Raw genomic sequence first — 16626 nt, 5'->3', positions numbered from 1 at the left:
TTTTTTTTATTAGAAATCTGTTTATTTCCCCCACAGCTTTCTCTGGCAGTTGAAACAAAGTAATGGTACCAGTGCATGTTGGAGGGTTTGCAGCAGCCAAATCTGGAGTAAATTACTGGGACCTGGAAAGGAACGGTAATGAGAGCGTGTCCTTTCAGAGCCAGCCATCAGGGGAAGCAAATCAACTGGGTCCTGCCATCCACTGGGACCAATGCATGATTGATGCTGCTGCCCTTATGCACTGGGATGTGAGAAGATGAAAGGAGCAGAACAAAGACCCCATTACCACAGTGGGCAGAGGGAAGGCTCCCCTGCTGCTTGACATGTATCTATCTCTCTAAGCTATTGCAGCCTCCCTGTTTTTGTCCTTCATTCTCCTTCCGAGCTTTAATTCTTCTGCTGCTTTCTAGCCAGCCTGGCCTGGGTCTCTTTTTTTAGCTCATTCGCTAGTCTTTCTCTACCCAGGTCACTACTGATGATGCACTGCTCTCTTGTTTCTTCAGGTTTCCAATGTCATTCTTCTGGGCATCTCCCATTTGTTCTTTATTTATTTATCATGGGTAGGACCGCGTTGCTGAGTCACAGAAGCAGGGAGGAGCATGGCTAATTTTGTTAGAAAAGTGTTTCTGTCCCTTCCCACTGCAGGGAGAAGCAGGATGAAAATTTATGATTTTTCTTCCCCGAGCTTCTTGATTACGTTATTCTTAGTCCCTGGATCTTGCTGCTCAGCACATTTCTGTCTGCTGTGTATCAGGGCTCTTGCCCCGTCTCCAGCTGTCTATGAGTGTGGCCAGACACCTTGGCTGCAATATCCAAACACAGTTGCAAATATTGAGTGCATCCAGCTGGAGTGTCTTGGGTGTTGTTTTCTCAGGGACTCCTAAACTTCCCAGAGGAGGTCATGGGCACTCTGGGCTCCAGGTATTCAAACTTCTGTCTGCCTTGGTTAGCCTTTGCTTTATGGTGATGGGTCTCAGTGCTTGTTTCCCTGTTGCCAGATATTTCCACAGGTATGGTGGATGCCCTGTCCTTAGAGACATCCAGGGTCAGGCTTGATGGGGCTCTGAGCAACCTGTAGCTGTACACTGTAGGTGTCCCCATTCATCACAGGAGAGTTGGACCAAATGACTTTTAGAGGTCTCTTCCGACTCAAGTGATTCTATGTTCTCTGACCCCAGAACAGGCACTAGAGCCACCAACACAGCATTATAGGGCCAGAGGAAGGTTTAACACCCCAGGATATCTGAAGTCCAGTAACCCCTACCACTTCCAACACTTGAGCCTTGGAGTGGCTCAAGGTGTGGAAGAAGATCAGGGCTTGACATTTTCTCTGCTGACTTTTGTGGCTGTCCTCCCTTTAATTTGTCCTTTTCAGTTTGTTCCTATTTAATCACCCCTCCATTATTCACAGTCAAGCTGAAACAGATTTCTGGTTTTTAGAATTTTTATTTCTCCAATCCATATGCCCATGCAACCTCAGCAAAATCCACTGGCACAGAGCAGCATGGTTTGTATTCTGCACCTCCATGGTGCGGCTTTGAGGGTTTCTCTCCCTCCTTTTGACTTTCTGTGGACACACACACACACAAGGAGAGGGCAAAGGCTAAAACCTCAGAGGGGCTGCTTACAGTTTCATCAATATTTCATGATTAAGAAGGTGACAGAATTCTGCTTTATTTAATAAGAATATTCCCTAGGTAGGTCCTGTTTTCCCAGCCCGCTCCTGTAATTACAAACTGTTTGTGCATTAGCTGAACAGCTTCTCTGAATTGTCCCCCCTCAAATGCTTTAAATTAAAGGGTTGACTTTTGCATTGGCCAGGCCGTTGCTTTTCTTGCAAACCTCTGACATTTTTCTTAGTTGATTATAAATGAATCAGGAAGGGAAGAAAAAAAAGCATGCAAGAGAAACTGGGTGTGATGGGAGGAGATGAATTTCATCCTCCTTGAGCACAGAATGCTCCCAGGAGCAAGTGAGCATTATTCTGTAGTAGCCAAAATGTCAGAAGTGCCTTTCCAAAATGCAAGTTATAATCTTGGAGCAGTAACAGCCACCGGCTGGATAGATGTTGGCCTGCAGAGTGGTGAGGATGGAGTTGCATAAACCACCAGCTTCAGGTTTCCATGTAAGAAACTGCAAATTTCCACAGCACCCAGAATAATGGACCAGAACCTGGCTGGCTTTCTAGGGCTGCCACAAGATAATTGTGCAAAAAGCAGGTCTCACTTATCACTCTGCTTGGTGCTTTGCAAGTTGCTGGTGTTTTACAGATAAAATGTTGGGAGTACAGCCCTATTTTGAGCTTCCAGCTCAGAGGCTGGAAGGAGCTACAGTAAACTTCCAGGTCTTTGGTCTCTGTGCATTCCTGCAGCTCAGGCTGGGGTGGGTGCAACCCCAGTGTGAAATGGGGATGGACTGTGTCTGTGGGTCTGTTGCTAAAGCATAGGAGCATGCAACAGTGAAAATAAGGGAAAAAATGAGGGCTTAAGCCTCCTTAACACTCTCTCGCTCATCTCAGTAGATCTGTGGTAGAAGTGTGTGGTGGCTGGTCTTATTCTGGCTTACCTCCAACTCAGGATGCTTTGGGGTACAGGATGTATTAGGGACAAGCACAGGGCTTCAAGCAAGGGCTTTGAACTCCACCTGGCCATACAAAGTCATGAATTTGTGATCCCTAGCAGCCCTTGGGATTATCCTCTAGCAGGATATGCTTTGTTAGCATCCGAGGGATGCTATTAGCTTAACTTGAGGTGTCCCTGTGGGAAGGCTCTGTCATTTGAATGGATATAAGGAAAAAGTTTTTACATTGAGCGTGGTGAGGCACTGGCACAGGTTACCCATAGAGGTGGTGGATATTCCTGAAGAAATTCAAGATTAGACTGGATGGGGCTCTGAGCACCTGATGGAACTGTGGGTGTCCCTGCTCATTGCAGGGGAGTTGGACCAGATGACCACTAAGGGCCCCTTCCAACTCGGATCATTCCATGATTCTATGATTGCAGAGGTTCCCCCCTGTCTGATTTAGTCCTCGCAGTGCAGTCATGGGTTAAGTAAAGCAGTGCTTGCAGCGTGGGCACAGCAGGCAAATGGCATGGGGAGTTGCAGAGGGGAACGTGGGCAGGAAGATGGAAGTAGCTGCTGCTGTCCTGCTCCTCGCATTCATCTGACTTCTTTGTTGCAGCCTCAGGAGGGCAAATTCCTCAGGAGATCAGTGATTCAGCTCCAGTGGGATCAAAGCAGCCTCATTTCCAGGGTTTGTGCCTGCTCTTTGGATTCTCTGGCACAGGGACAAAGTCAGGGTTTTTCAACACTTAGGGCACTGAAAGAGGCATCTGTTTGTATGTATATCTGTGTGTGTCTCTGTTTGGCCTTTCTCATGTCTAACACTGGCTGGGAGTCTCTGCTCTTCCTTCTGCTTGGTGCTCTCCCAGCTACCTGGCTGCCTATTTTTAAGAAATACGGAGAAACCACTTTGGTTTGGGTACCCTTCGTCTCTTTTGTAGTTGGTGGGTAGTGCCCATTGGTTTCAAAAGTTATTTGGGATGAAAACACACAAGCTGTGATTGCATAAACAGTAACTACACACACATAACACAAATAAATAAGGGAAAATAAACCAAACAATTAAAGAAAATCCAAGCTGGAATTAACTTTCCAAATCACTTTCAAGGGTCATAACTCCCCCTCCCAGTATGAGCTGGAGTGAATTCTACAGAACAGCTTTTGTCTTCCAGTAGCTCAATATCCAAATACTTGTAGTTGAACATGTTCAGCGAATGCCATGAGCATGTGCTCTGAGTAAAGGAATGTCTGATGTGAACATTGCTGTTCATGGACTTTTCCCTCTGAGCTCTGTCCATCACAGCCATCCCTCCTTCACCTGGATTCCCTTCCCTTCCCCAGTACCACATGGAGTCAGTGTGGTGCAGCAATAGGATTTGAGCAAACGGAAATAAAAACTTATCTGTGCCATATACCCCAGAGAATATTTCAGACATCCTGAAAACATCTTCTGTAGCACAGGGACATTCCGTGGTATCCTTGAATCTTACAGTCACCTTCTGAGGCAGCAGTCTGTGTGGCTTGAAAGGAAGGGAAATGTTATGGCTGACAGCTGCTTACATTGAACTGGGAGTCTGGTGACACTAGTTGAGGCTTCCATGCTCTCTGTGCTGCATTTTCCCCATGGTAGAATGATGTTCTGCTGCTGACCTTCTGTAAGGTGTTTGGGGTTTTCAACTGGGAAGCATTCCATGTACATTGCATGTTGCTGGGAAGAATAACAGAAAGCTTTAAGTGCAAAAGGTGATTCAAAGAGCAGCTGGGAGTTCAGCTGGCATCTGTGGGCAGCAATATTCTGAAAACCTCATGTCATTAGGTGCATACTGATGGCTCTGAAAGCTCCCACTGAGCAATAAGGAGAAGGGAGTGATCCTGGGAGGCTGCAAAGGCCTCTCCTGTCTGTACAAGTCAAGAGTTAAATCTGAACAAGGATTAGTCAAAGTTACTGCTCCAGGCACAGGAAACAGACAGCAGGTCTTTGGTGGAAGGTGTGTCATCTGAGAGTCATTAAGGTTGGAAAAGACTACTAAATTTTTCTAGTCCAACCATCAACCCGTCACCACCATGCCCTCTAACCATGTCCCTCAGCGCCACATCAGCCTTTTTTGCTGAGACAAAAAAGTACAGATGAAGTAGTCTTCAGAAACTCCATTTGATGAGCTATTCCACAGACTCACGTTCAGCTCTTTTCTTGCCCCAGAATGTGAAGCTATGGAGCTAAAATACTGCTAATAATTACAATAATAGGTGCTCGGCATGGTGCTTTGTCAAGAATTTATGATTCAGGAGGGTTGTTATTGTTTTACAGCTAATTCCCCCATGTTCCTCTAGGTGCATGGATCCTTTTTGGAGATGGGAGGCTACCAGGTTCACCAAGGGTCACAGGGCTCCATGCAATGGAGATACTGAGGTGTATCTGCTGTTTCAAAGGTGATGTTCCATGCTCTCGCCTGTGCTAGAGCTTCAGCATAGATTTGCAGGCTTATTTTTAGTTCTGCTAAGAAAGTCATCTTTACAGGGTCTCCAATGTATTGGGCTCCTATCAAACTAGTGATGTGGTGAAGAGAAAGGGTGTTTGTGATCCTCAAATAGAAATGAGGAGAAGCAAAAAATGTGTGTGCATAGGGAAGGTATTCACATGACTTCTTAGGATGGCAGGCTTTCTAAGGAGTAGGGTAAGAACAATGAAGAGTGGGGGTGTTTTGCAATGGCTGTATAAGGGACCTCTCTTTTAGTTGGGTTGATGAGCCCTGAAGAGGAGCAGTAGGACCTCGCTCAACCACTCAAACTCCAGGACATGGTATAGGGGCATGGAGAAGACTGGGAATGTCAGCAACAAGCTTTATATTTTGCTGATTTTGAAATACCAGTCATTCGTGGAGTTTTTAAAAAGGTGGTCCAGCCAGAAAGGGAGAAGTAGGAAGATCTTTTCTTAGGAAAACAATACAGCACAGTTAGAGCTGATTCAGTTCGGTTTGTGTCCAACTCTGAAGCTGTTTGTGCTGATAATTCAGTTTGCTGTATTGATATCCACTGGAAAAGCCCCCCAAAATGCTCTCAGGAATATCAGTTCTGAGAAGAGTTGGACTTTTCCGAAAATCAGCAGTAGATGATACAACTTGATGAGCTCCATGATAGATAGAATGGCTGTATGGGAACTGCTGAATCACAGCCTGAACCTCTGATTGATCACCTGAGGAGAGCAATGAGTCAGCCCTGGGAGCACAGGTGAAGGCAATTCACCTGTGCTGCCAGAGGCTCACCTTTCCTAGACCCATTTAAGGGCTGACTGCCAGCAGGGAAAGATCTCTTCTGGAGATCTCCTCTGAAGTTTCATACTGAGCCCAGGATATGGGTAAGCATTCTCTCTATTCTGTTTTTGGTATAATAATTGCCAACCTCTGTGGTTTATTTTGTGACTATAACATCTGTGCATTCATTGATTATACAATGGCTTAAGTTGGAAGAGACCTCAAAGATACCTGGTTCCAACCTACTGCCATGGGCAGGATTGCCAGCTGCTGGATCAAGCACTAGTTCAGGCTACTTAGGGCCCCAACCTGGCCTTGAGCACCTTTGGAGATCAGGCATTCACAAACTCTCTGGGCAGAGAATGCTTCTGTAGAGACTGGGCTGATCTGCTGTGACCTGAGGAGGCCTTTTGGATCTGAGTGTAGGAAGCTTTGTCATCCCTTTGCTTCCACTAAATTCTCAAAACAAGTTCCATCAAGAGCAGTTATTACTGCAAAAAACTGTCTGACTTGCAGTATGTTTCGTGCAGTCAAGGTCTAGGAGAAAGTTATACGGAAGACAGTAAATCCCACCTACACTTTTTTTTCCTCTTTTTACAGATAGATGTCAGTGCCTTTGAGTGTATGCTACTTTTCAAAGTGGCTTTGTAAGCTGATAACACGTTCTTCCGAGGCTACACAATACTTAGCACTGCTCTAACAATTTTTTATCTTCAAAGTGCTCTCCCCTGTGCAAACGGGAAGTCAGTCCCTTCCCTGAAGAATTTCAAATCTAAAAAGACAAAAAGGGTTGGTAGAGAACGGAGCTCAGTGAAGCAAGCTCTCAGACAGTAGTTCACTTGCCATAAACAAGTCATTTTTGGTTAACCTGAGACTTGGTGAAATCATGCAATATTTTCAAGGTTTTCCAACCCCAAAGTATGAAAGAAAAATGCATTTGGAAAGACTGCAGTCTTGCATCTTGCTCTTTGAAAAACTAAGACTTTACATTTTGAATCAGAATTTTGTATGGGAAAGTAAATTTTTTTTTAAAAAAAAAAGCCCATAAAAATAAAGTAGAATAAAAACAACCAGAACAGACAATGAAAGAAATATTTCATTTTGAATGAAATGAAATAATATTTTATGTTTCCTGTTCCATCCACTAAATCAAGAAAAATAAAATCAATGCTGGGAAGAGTCTTTGTAAGAGAGAAGCATTATAACTCCTCCTGCAAAATGGAGAAACTAAATGGTAGCTGGATATCATTGCACTGATTTTTATGGTTGACCTACTGGTTACCCTTGCCCTTCCCAGACCTATGTCATGCATCAAAGCCAGCTACACTATACTTGTGATTTCCTAAGTGGGGTGCCGGGATTGCAGCCTGCATTCCCTTGTATTGTATAAGGAAGAACCCTTACAGGAACTGACTTGCAAAGCACTTGCTTTTCTGAGCTTCTCTTGCTTGAAGATCTCAGACAGCAGAAGGGATACAGAAGCTCTTGGAAGTTAGGAAAAATACAGGGGGATGGACATCGTGGACTAGTTTTGTGGTGTTCTCTGGCCAAGTATGGATGAGTAGCAAACCTCGTGGATGCTGTGTTGGACAGTACTGGGGTCTGAAGCATCAGCCTTCATCACAAGAGAGCTATCACATTTGTTATGGGCAACCTCTGGGGTGAGAGCTTAAGGAAACTCATTGTTTTAAACTCAATCTTAAGCGTAAGTGGAAATACCACAAACAGCTGTGTTTGTTTTCTCCTTTTCTTCCAAAGGAGCCAAAACATAGTCCTGCCCATGAGGAAGGGGAATTTGGGGGATTCTCTCACAACAGAAAATCCATCTTCCATCAGCACCAGCAAGCTGGCTATGCTTGCTTGAGAGCAGTGGGTTGGACATCTCCTTGCCTTGCAGCATCCCTGCTCTGCACGCTGCGATAGTGGCTCATACTGCCAATTTACAAAAGAAGCAAAAAAAATAAAATCACTGTGAGTACTCTGAGCAGCCCCAGCATAAGGCCACAGCCTTAAAATAATTAGTATTGATTTGCTCCAGTAACTCGGGCCGAATGTGATAGTTCCACAAGCTACATCTGCCTAGAGGCTTTGTGCTCAAAATAACTTTCTTTTCTGTTCTCCTTCACCTCCCTTTGCTCCTTCACAGCACTGCAGAGCAGTGTTCTGTGAGGCACTATGGGGGGAATTACATTATAGACTGTGTGGGTACTCAACAGTCAGAAAAGTTGAGCCAGGTTGACTTAGGTTTGAGTATTAGAAACCAAAGTGCAGAAAACCACACATCTGTGGTGTCTCACAGCAAACAACCAGAATGAGTCCTGACAAAATCAGCTCCTTTACAACTTTGTTTGAGAGGGGTAAACGCCCTGCTTCCCACAGACACTAAAAAGCTGGCTGAAAGTGTTGGCAAATAACTTTTTATAAATCCCTATTGCCTACCACAGTTGCACAAACAGGAGAATAATACTCTCTGCTCTTATCTTTTTGGCATATAGTCCCTGAAGTGTAAGAATGTCTATTTGCAGTTTCCCATTAGTGTCTAGCACAGTGGGTGCAACAGTAAGTTTAATTACAATTGGGCTGAGGGAGAAAAGACAACCACAACGGGGAAAAGAGGTTTGTAACCATCACAGCTTCTCCTCCTCCTCCCCTGGTTTCCCAGAAAAGCTCAGGCAAATTCCTCATGCTTCTCTCCAGACTGAGGGGAAAGGCTTTTAAAGAAAAACTTAGGGGAGGTTGGAAGAAAATTGGTTCAATGTGTTCTGCCAGTTGGTCTCCTTATGCAGCCATTACCCTGGACGAGGGTTACCTTAAAGTTCTTCAGGCACATGCAATTACTAGCCTCCAGAGAGGCTGAAATAATACATTGCACAATGTGATGTTGGGGCTCCACCTCCTTCCTCCCATAGCTGGGCACCCCCACGTACCTTAATACACACCAGGGTGTCCCACAGCAAAGATTTGGGGATATTTTTCTATTTACAAAGCCAAAAAGAAAAAAAAAAAGACAAAAAGAAGAAAATTAAAGCTCAAAGCTTCTAGCATAATGATATAAGTCATTGGATGGATGTGTAATAGTCGTGTCCTGAAAAATATGTATATACCATTTTTATGCTCTTTTGGGAAACAATACTGCTCTCTGAAAGAGAGGAAAATCTGTTCCCATCATTTCTTAGAAGTGCTCTGAAAATGGTGAGGGAAACCTCCCAAGCAGCTAAGGAGGAGGAAATTTGGGATAGGGAGTATTCTGACTGCAAAACTTACCACACGGATGAAAAGTTGAGCATGAGATCATAAGGGATAAAACTGCACCAGCAACTAGATCCCAAGTGGAAAAATAAAAGAAAGCAGAAGCTGTGTATGAGATTAACTGGTTAGGGCAGACCAGTCTGTTTTTCACTTCAAAATAATTTTATGTCATAAAGATATGAGTAAAAGACACAAAGACACAGAAAAGGAACAATTAGCACATCTCTATCAGTGCTATTGCCTGGAGGGACGTGGAACCGTTTGTGGTTGTGTCTCCTCTGCTGCACGTGCAGAGGTCCTTTGCACACACATTGAATTCCCGTGTTTAGGATTTTCAGGTTTGTAAATATGTCTTCTGACTCCCTTTTACTTTCATTTTTTGAACTGAGAAGCTGGAACATGAGGAGATGGTGGCACTGGGGGGCATGGCTTAGTGGGAGTGGTGCCAGGTAGGTGATCTTAGTGGTCTTTTCCTGCCTTAATTCTATGGTTCTATAGTGTAGTAGATCAACCTGACCTGCTCAAGCCTCCTTCTCTTCAGAGGGACTCAGCCTCACCTTTGATCACACTTGAAAGTTTGGCAGTTGTGCAGATGCCAAAATAGGAGCTGCTTTCTTGAAAATCTGGCTTATAGTGACCCGTTACAGCAAAAATGTGGAGACTGACGTTTTTGGGGGAAGTATTCAGCTTGCAGACCAAGGCACACAAATTTAGATGTCCAGCTGTCCAAGCTCCCATTATAGTCAATGAGGTCAAGGGTGTGGTGTAGCTGTCTAAACATAGGCATCTGGTGTCGTCTTTAATATCCTTGAGTATCCAAGATACCCCTTGGGACTGGCAAACACTACCCTATGGGAAACCTGCACCCCTCTGGAGTGTCAGCTGGAAACCTTGCAGGATACCCCAGAGCCTCTAACCATACTAGATGCTTCTACCTTTGCAAATGAATCGCTCCTTTGATCGATATTAATTAGAGTCTGGAAAAGTAGACTTCTACAGATGTTCAGCATTGAGTAGGTCTCTAGTGACAGGTAAAGAATCATCTATCTCAAAGCACAGCAAAGCTTAAGAGTGAGTCTGTTGCTCGATCCCACAGTCAAGAGTGTATTCCTTCCTTTCGATGTCTATGCATTCACAACCCAAGGAGTGGCCCTGAGCTCCATCCTGGTGCCCCTCAACCCAAATTCAAATACAATGCAAAAGTGGAGCTGTGAATTCTGGTTCCTCTGGGAGCTCATGGTTTGTTCATGGGAGACAGTGATGAGGAAAGACACTGTTCAAATGGTTCCAAAGGGTTGAGAATGAGTTCATAGAATCATTAAGGTTTGAAAAGACCACTAAGACCATCTAGTCCAACCATTAGCCCGTTCCCACCATACCCACTGGCCACATCTCCACAGTTCTGGAACTCCTCTAGGGATGGTGATTCCACCACATCCCTGGGCAGCCTGTGCCATTGCGTTAACACTCTTTCTGAGCATAATTTTTTCCTAATATCCAGCCTGAACCTCCCCTGATGCAACCTGGAGCCATTACCTCTCATACTGTTACTATTACCAGGGAGCAGAGGTTGAACCCCACCTCACCACAAGCTCCTTTCTGGAAGTTGTAGAGAATGATAAGATCTCCACTGAGCCTAAATAAGGGTTAATAGGAACCAGAGCCAGCAACAAGCTAAGTGACTGAAACCCGGAATGGCTTTGGCTCCTCAAACTCTATAGGAGCCTAGCTTCCTATGAGTGCTCTTGTCCTGTTGTTTTTCTCTGCTACTGTCCATTTTCGTTGTGTTCATATATTCCAGGTTCCAGGTGTTGGTTATGATGATTTCTTTCCTGTGGAAGCAAGCTTTTTGCTTAATTTTAAGTCTTACATAAATCAAACATCTAAGAAAGTGTATATGAATATGACCTCATTTTTCCCTCCTACCTCCCCCCACACACTTCCCCAGTTGACATGTTTGTGCAAATGTTGGAGATGAATAACGTAAATAGACTTCTTTACCAGTGATAGCTTATTAAAATAGCATGGGTGTGTGAATTTCTATCGCTAACCGGGAACCCTGCTGCTTACCAGTTGCAGTGCCATACATGCATTATTCAGCAGCTGAAAAAGCCCATTGTTCCTGTGTTCTGGAATTAATCAGTTGAGTATGAAAATTACCTGTCACCAAAATATCATGTTTACTCAGTCCATCAAAACAGCCAGCACTGACGGTGGTTGGATTTCCTCTGCAGAGCGCTACACGCTAAAATAGTTGTTTATGAACGCGATGGAGACCTAGCGGTGTTAAGGAGAATGCAAGGAAGCAATCTTTTTCATCTGTCTGTGAGCAGGAGTTTAAAGCCTGTTGTGGAGGGAAGAAAGATGAAATGCACAGAGCGGGGAGCACCTGTGAGTTATAATTCAATCAATCTGAAATGCATAGTGTTATTGTGACAGATCTAAATCCGACTTTCAGGCTTAAGTGTTTTCCAGCTGCAGCAGAAGCATGTGAGGTCCTTGACTTCATTATTTTGCTTCCATGCAGTTTCTGAGCTGTGGTACTTTTCTTTACTGAAAGCTGTGGCCTTTCTTCCGTTTCTCTTCTCCTGGCCCTTGACCTCTTCACTACATTTGCTCCCCTTGTTGCCAAAGCAGAAGCATTTGAACATCTGTCCTTGCCTATTTTCACCACCCTGCTGTATCAGATTAAGGAGGCCCAGGGCTGAGCTATGCGGTGGTACATCTCAAAAAAGACCATTGTGGACAGTCTGATTGAACTGAGAGCCCTGCGTGCACAATAACAAAATGAAAAACAAGAAGTCTGTAAAGGAGAAGAGTGCCCTATTTGGCTATTTTCTTTTTTTTGGGAGGGGAGGGGGGATTCAATTTCATTTTTACACATCATTTTCCCAACACACGTATGTATGTCCTTAAACAGGATCCCGGTTCTTCATACACAAATGCATTTATTTGCTCATCTGGGAAACAGCAGCTTTGTGAGCAGGGATGAAGGATGTGGATGGTGCTGTCCCTGCTGGATATCCTGGTCCTTGCAGAGCCCCAGGGGGCAGAGGCAGATGTTCAGCAGCAAGGTGCTGCCTGCGTCTTTGTCTGCAGAGGCACTCATTTCAGTCTCTCGCCTTTAATTTGCCCAGATGTTGATTTTAATTAAGCTCCTCAAGTTTCACGGTCTTTGAGATCTCTTTCACTCTGTCAATTTGTGTTGAAGCTGACAGGCAGCGTGATCACAGACCTGCTTCTTCCTAAATTCAGGCTAATGTACGTGAGCAAATGTGACTATTTCCAAGCAGGGTTAATGCATTCACCTGGGGTGTGAGATATCAGCCATGTCGCATGTTATCCATCTGACCTTGAATCTGGGAGTGCCATATGCTCGCTGATGCTGGTAGCAATTTTTTTCCCCTCGTTCACTTCAGTGGGTGTCTGATCAGGGTCTTAATCTGTGTGTGCCTGTAATCCCAATCAGCAAATGGGCACACTCTTCGCTTTATTTAAAATACAAGCTTCTCATGATTGTCCTTTGTGCAAATTCCAGGACAATGTGGGGGTGGACGCCGCTTTCTGGATCACCTGTTCCCAATAATGAAGACAAAGCCTTGCCACCCATGCCTTAGGGATGCTCCTATTGGGGGTTTTCAGAGCATGCCCATGTCTTATAATTGTAGTAGCGTGCCTCCATGGCCATGTCTTACAGTTGTATACCTAGTGTGCCCAAGGCAGAGAGCATAACCCAGGGAATAAGTTGGCCTTGTTCAGTGGGACATACCTCCTCTAGCACTCAAGCAACTATCTCCATCTTTGTCTTTTCTGAGCGTGATCAATCTTTGCAAGAATGTTTTAAGAATATTCTCTTTAAATTTCCCATGGAGAAAAATGGTTAATTTTGCTGGAGGAAACCTAGAGAATATTAGTGGCTTTAAAAAGTACTGAAAGAGAAGAGGGAGAATGATGACAATACCAAAAATTCCAATTAACACTTTTGGAAAGAAATCTGTTCTCCTCAGATGTGTTTCTCTGATCTTTTGACTGAGACCTGTGTCGTGGGTCTGAATGCTGGTATCTCTGCTCTTTCCATATACAGTGTGTCCCTGGCCTGGTTATTTGAATTCCCTAAGCCAGAAACTGCTTCATTCATTGCAGATATGTCAGCTCTGCTCCAGGCTCTGTAATAATAACTCTTTCACTTCAGCTGATGAGATCTAGATATCAATCTTGCTGAGGTCACCAAAGGAAAAAAAAAAAATGAGCTTGGTCACTTCTCCATTGAAGATTCAACATGAGCCATTTATCTTCACCTAGGGGGTCTTGTTTTATCTGAATTGCACAAAAAAAAAAAAAAAAAGCACATCTGAGATTTCTCTGAGATAAAAAAAAAAAACCCTCCTTGACACCATTCATTTTTGGTACCTACAATGTCATAGGGATGAAGTAGCAAAAAGCATCTTGCTTTATTAATGCCAACCATGTCTGTTAGAAAGAAGCTATGAGTCTGACCTGAGCTCTCCTCAAATGCAAAGAACAAAATCCCAGTACCCAGAGATGTTACACAGAGCCTGTAACAGCCTTTTCTCTGGTGCTTGCTAATACTGAGCGGAGAAAACGGAGTAAATGAATTCAAGTCTGTTTATCCCCATCTGGTTAGATGATGTGTTATTGGCAGGCCTGGCTGAATTTGCTTTGTGTGGCACCTTATACAAGACACCTAAGGCATATGTCTTCCAGATAAAAGCCAAGTCCCCTGATTAAAGGGTCGAAGCAGAGTGCTGACAGTAGGAAGATGAAGCAAGCTGTTACTGAGCTCTGCAGAGGGATGGGAGTGGAGATTTCAGAGCAAGACAGTGAAAAGCTGAGAAAAGATGCATTTCTTCCAGGCAGAGATACACACACTGCTGAATGAGACTCAAAATCCTACCTCCATTCACCTCCAAAATACAAACCAGAGAGAAACTCCCACCAGGGCGCAAGTTTGAACATAGGGAAGCTGTGGGGCAGTGCTGTGCTGCGCTCCTGAAGTGGGTCCTATGGATGTCACCAGTCTACCAGTTGTCTCTGCCACCACCTTTCCATCCTTCCTCACTCCCATCCTCAGGCAGGCTGTGAGGAATGCAGGTCATGAGCACATGGGATTTGGGCTGACCCAAGAAAGGTACCAACCATCATTAGATGGCTGCCAAGCTGGACCAGCACAAGTGTTGGGGACCAAGGGCATCCCTATCATTTCTCCTTCTCCAGTCTGTATCGTCTATTCCTGCAAGGTTTTGCTATTATGTCTCCCCTGGGAACAGCTTTGAGTACCTTCTGGATGTACAGAGCTGAACTTTTCCTGGGGGAGCAGTTTCCATCTCCATGGGCAGCCCTCAGCCCATCCCACTAAGAGTGGCTCCATGCCTGGGGAGCGGCTTTTGGTGCACTGTGTAAGAGGCTGGTGTACAGCATCCCCAAAGCAAAGATTAATTAATGAGTGTTTGCACAGCACTTCAAAGGTGTGAAGAGCCATATAGACGTTGCTAAGTATCATTGTTAATTATGATTAGGTGCAATATTTTAATACACCAATATTGCGTAGTAAATAGTGTGAAAAGCAAGAGCTGAAGATCAGCAGCTGCTGCCATTTTATCCTTACATCTGGAGATACACTGACCTAGTGGACACAAGGAGGTCTGGGGGTCCACAGGGTGTGTGTAGTAGGTGTCAGAAGCCAAAAAGTTGTTTAGGTGTTAACCACCCTGGCACAGACTGTTTGTAAGGAGTGGAAAGAAGGCAGAGCAAAATGGTGTTTTGAAACAAAACAAAACAATACAGCACATAGGAGATTCTAGCAGCTGAATGAACATAATTTTGGTGGCCCATTTTAAGGAAACCACCACCTCACCAGCCTTCACACCTCACCAACAGCAATGCTTCTGCCAAATGCATGTTTTTCAATAGCAAGTTTTATATTTTTGAGTGCTAAAAAGGGTGACACCAGCCTGAGGACTGTCCCCAAGCAGCCACTTACAGGTTTTCCCTTCTGTCTGGGGAATGCTTGCTGTTCATTGCAGGGGAGTTGGTCTAGATGATCTTAAAGAGTCCGGTCCAACAGAAACAATTGTATGATTCTATGTTTCTACAGTTTCCACCCTGGGTGTCCATGCCAATGTTCCTCGTGGTTCTCCAGCTGGGAGGACAGGGACAGACTTGGGAGGTCAGCACTCAGCTACCTGGGTTTGGGTTTGTCTGCAGGCTTTAGGGTTTGTGCATCCACCCATCAATCACCTCAAAACGGGGAATGCTGCTCACCACCGTCACCTCCCCTCCACCTCCATCTGCCTCAGTACTCAGCAAAGGAGCTGTAAATCCAAGGATTAAGTTCTTGAGCCAACACATCTGACAGACTTGCGGTGTTAGGCAAAACCCTGCTAAAGTCAAACAGCTGAGTATTCCTCAGGCTGGGGCCCTGCTTTCTCAGTTCTTCACTTTCCTTACCTGTAGGGCTGAGGGACAGTAATTTCCATTATGAAACAGGCTGAGACGTATGGCTGTAGGGCCTAGAGCCAACTGGAGTTAACTTTTATTAAATGGATTCTGAAGGCCAGGAGGACCGATGTGATCGATATGTCTTCTCCACATAACCTACTTCTGCACAATTTTGTACTGATCCTTTAACTCCTATTTTAGGTCTGACATATTGTTTTAACCTGTGCCTTCATCCACACTGTGGACCTCCCAAAGAATGGATCGGGCACTTGGTGCTGTTGATACAAGGCTTGATGCAAGCGTGAGTTTGTTCATATTTGTAAGGGGCCATAATTAGATGGCTGAAGGGGCAGGTGTATCAATCAGTGGTGTATGAATGCTATCAAAATTCAGATTTGCCATAGAAAAGGGAAAAGGGGAATCGGTACACAATGAATCTACTTAACATACATAGAGGGAAACTTGCAGGGAGTGAGCTGCTCTGCTTCCTCTCCTTTCTGTCGCTCATGCCTTATTAATAATGCTTGTGATGTTAATTTTCCTCTCACATAAATGACAAAGACAAAGGTCTGACTTATATTGTTCTTGCAATACAAAGATATATACACAGCCTCGGAGAGAAACTCTGATCATTCCTTCCTCCTGGTAAACATAAATATTCAATAATTAATATTGAATTTTTGGAAGGCTGATGTGTTCTCTTGATCTCTACAGCAGCCTGTTGACCCTGTCACGTGTTATAGGCAGCACGATATTGAAAACAGGGCCTGGTCTGTAGCTGAATGTACCAAGTGAAGCTGTTCAATCTCAGTCAGAAGGTGATCTATTAACCAGCTCAGAGCTGTCATCACTGCATTACTGCCTTGCTGAAGAAGCAGCACTCTGACTACACCCCTCAAGCAGTGATTTGGGAATTTCTTGTCCTGTATCTGTTCATGGGAGTCCTTAATCTTTCCCATTCCAGCTCAGAGAGTTCTTGACCAAGCCAGTGTGGGGTGGCAGGAGAGCATGGGCTTCCTGAGCTATGCCCACTCCTGCCCCAGTGCTGCTGAGTACCTTTGGGACTCAAGAGCATCACTGTCAAAACAGCCATGGAGGAGGAACA

General features: G+C 44.6%; 1 long non-coding RNA gene across 2 annotated transcripts; it reads left to right on the top strand.

The window, feature by feature from the left end:
- Nucleotides 1–5882: 5882 nt before the first annotated feature.
- Nucleotides 5883–14233, top strand: LOC125696190 (uncharacterized). 2 transcript variants are annotated; one of them, XR_007378222.1, is made up of 3 exons: nt 5883–5917; nt 11297–11453; nt 12601–14233. It is a non-coding gene; the product is annotated as an uncharacterized LOC125696190 (long non-coding RNA). The 2 variants fall into 2 exon arrangements; XR_007378221.1 differs by having other exon boundaries at nt 11983–14233.
- The last annotated feature ends 2393 nt before the right edge of the window (nt 14234–16626 follow it).

This window comes from Lagopus muta, chromosome 7, assembly GCF_023343835.1.
Source record: "Lagopus muta isolate bLagMut1 chromosome 7, bLagMut1 primary, whole genome shotgun sequence".
Taxonomy (NCBI): domain Eukaryota; kingdom Metazoa; phylum Chordata; class Aves; order Galliformes; family Phasianidae; genus Lagopus; species Lagopus muta.
The sequence above is the reverse complement of the archived record's forward strand: the minus strand, read 5'-3'. Positions and strand labels throughout refer to the sequence as shown.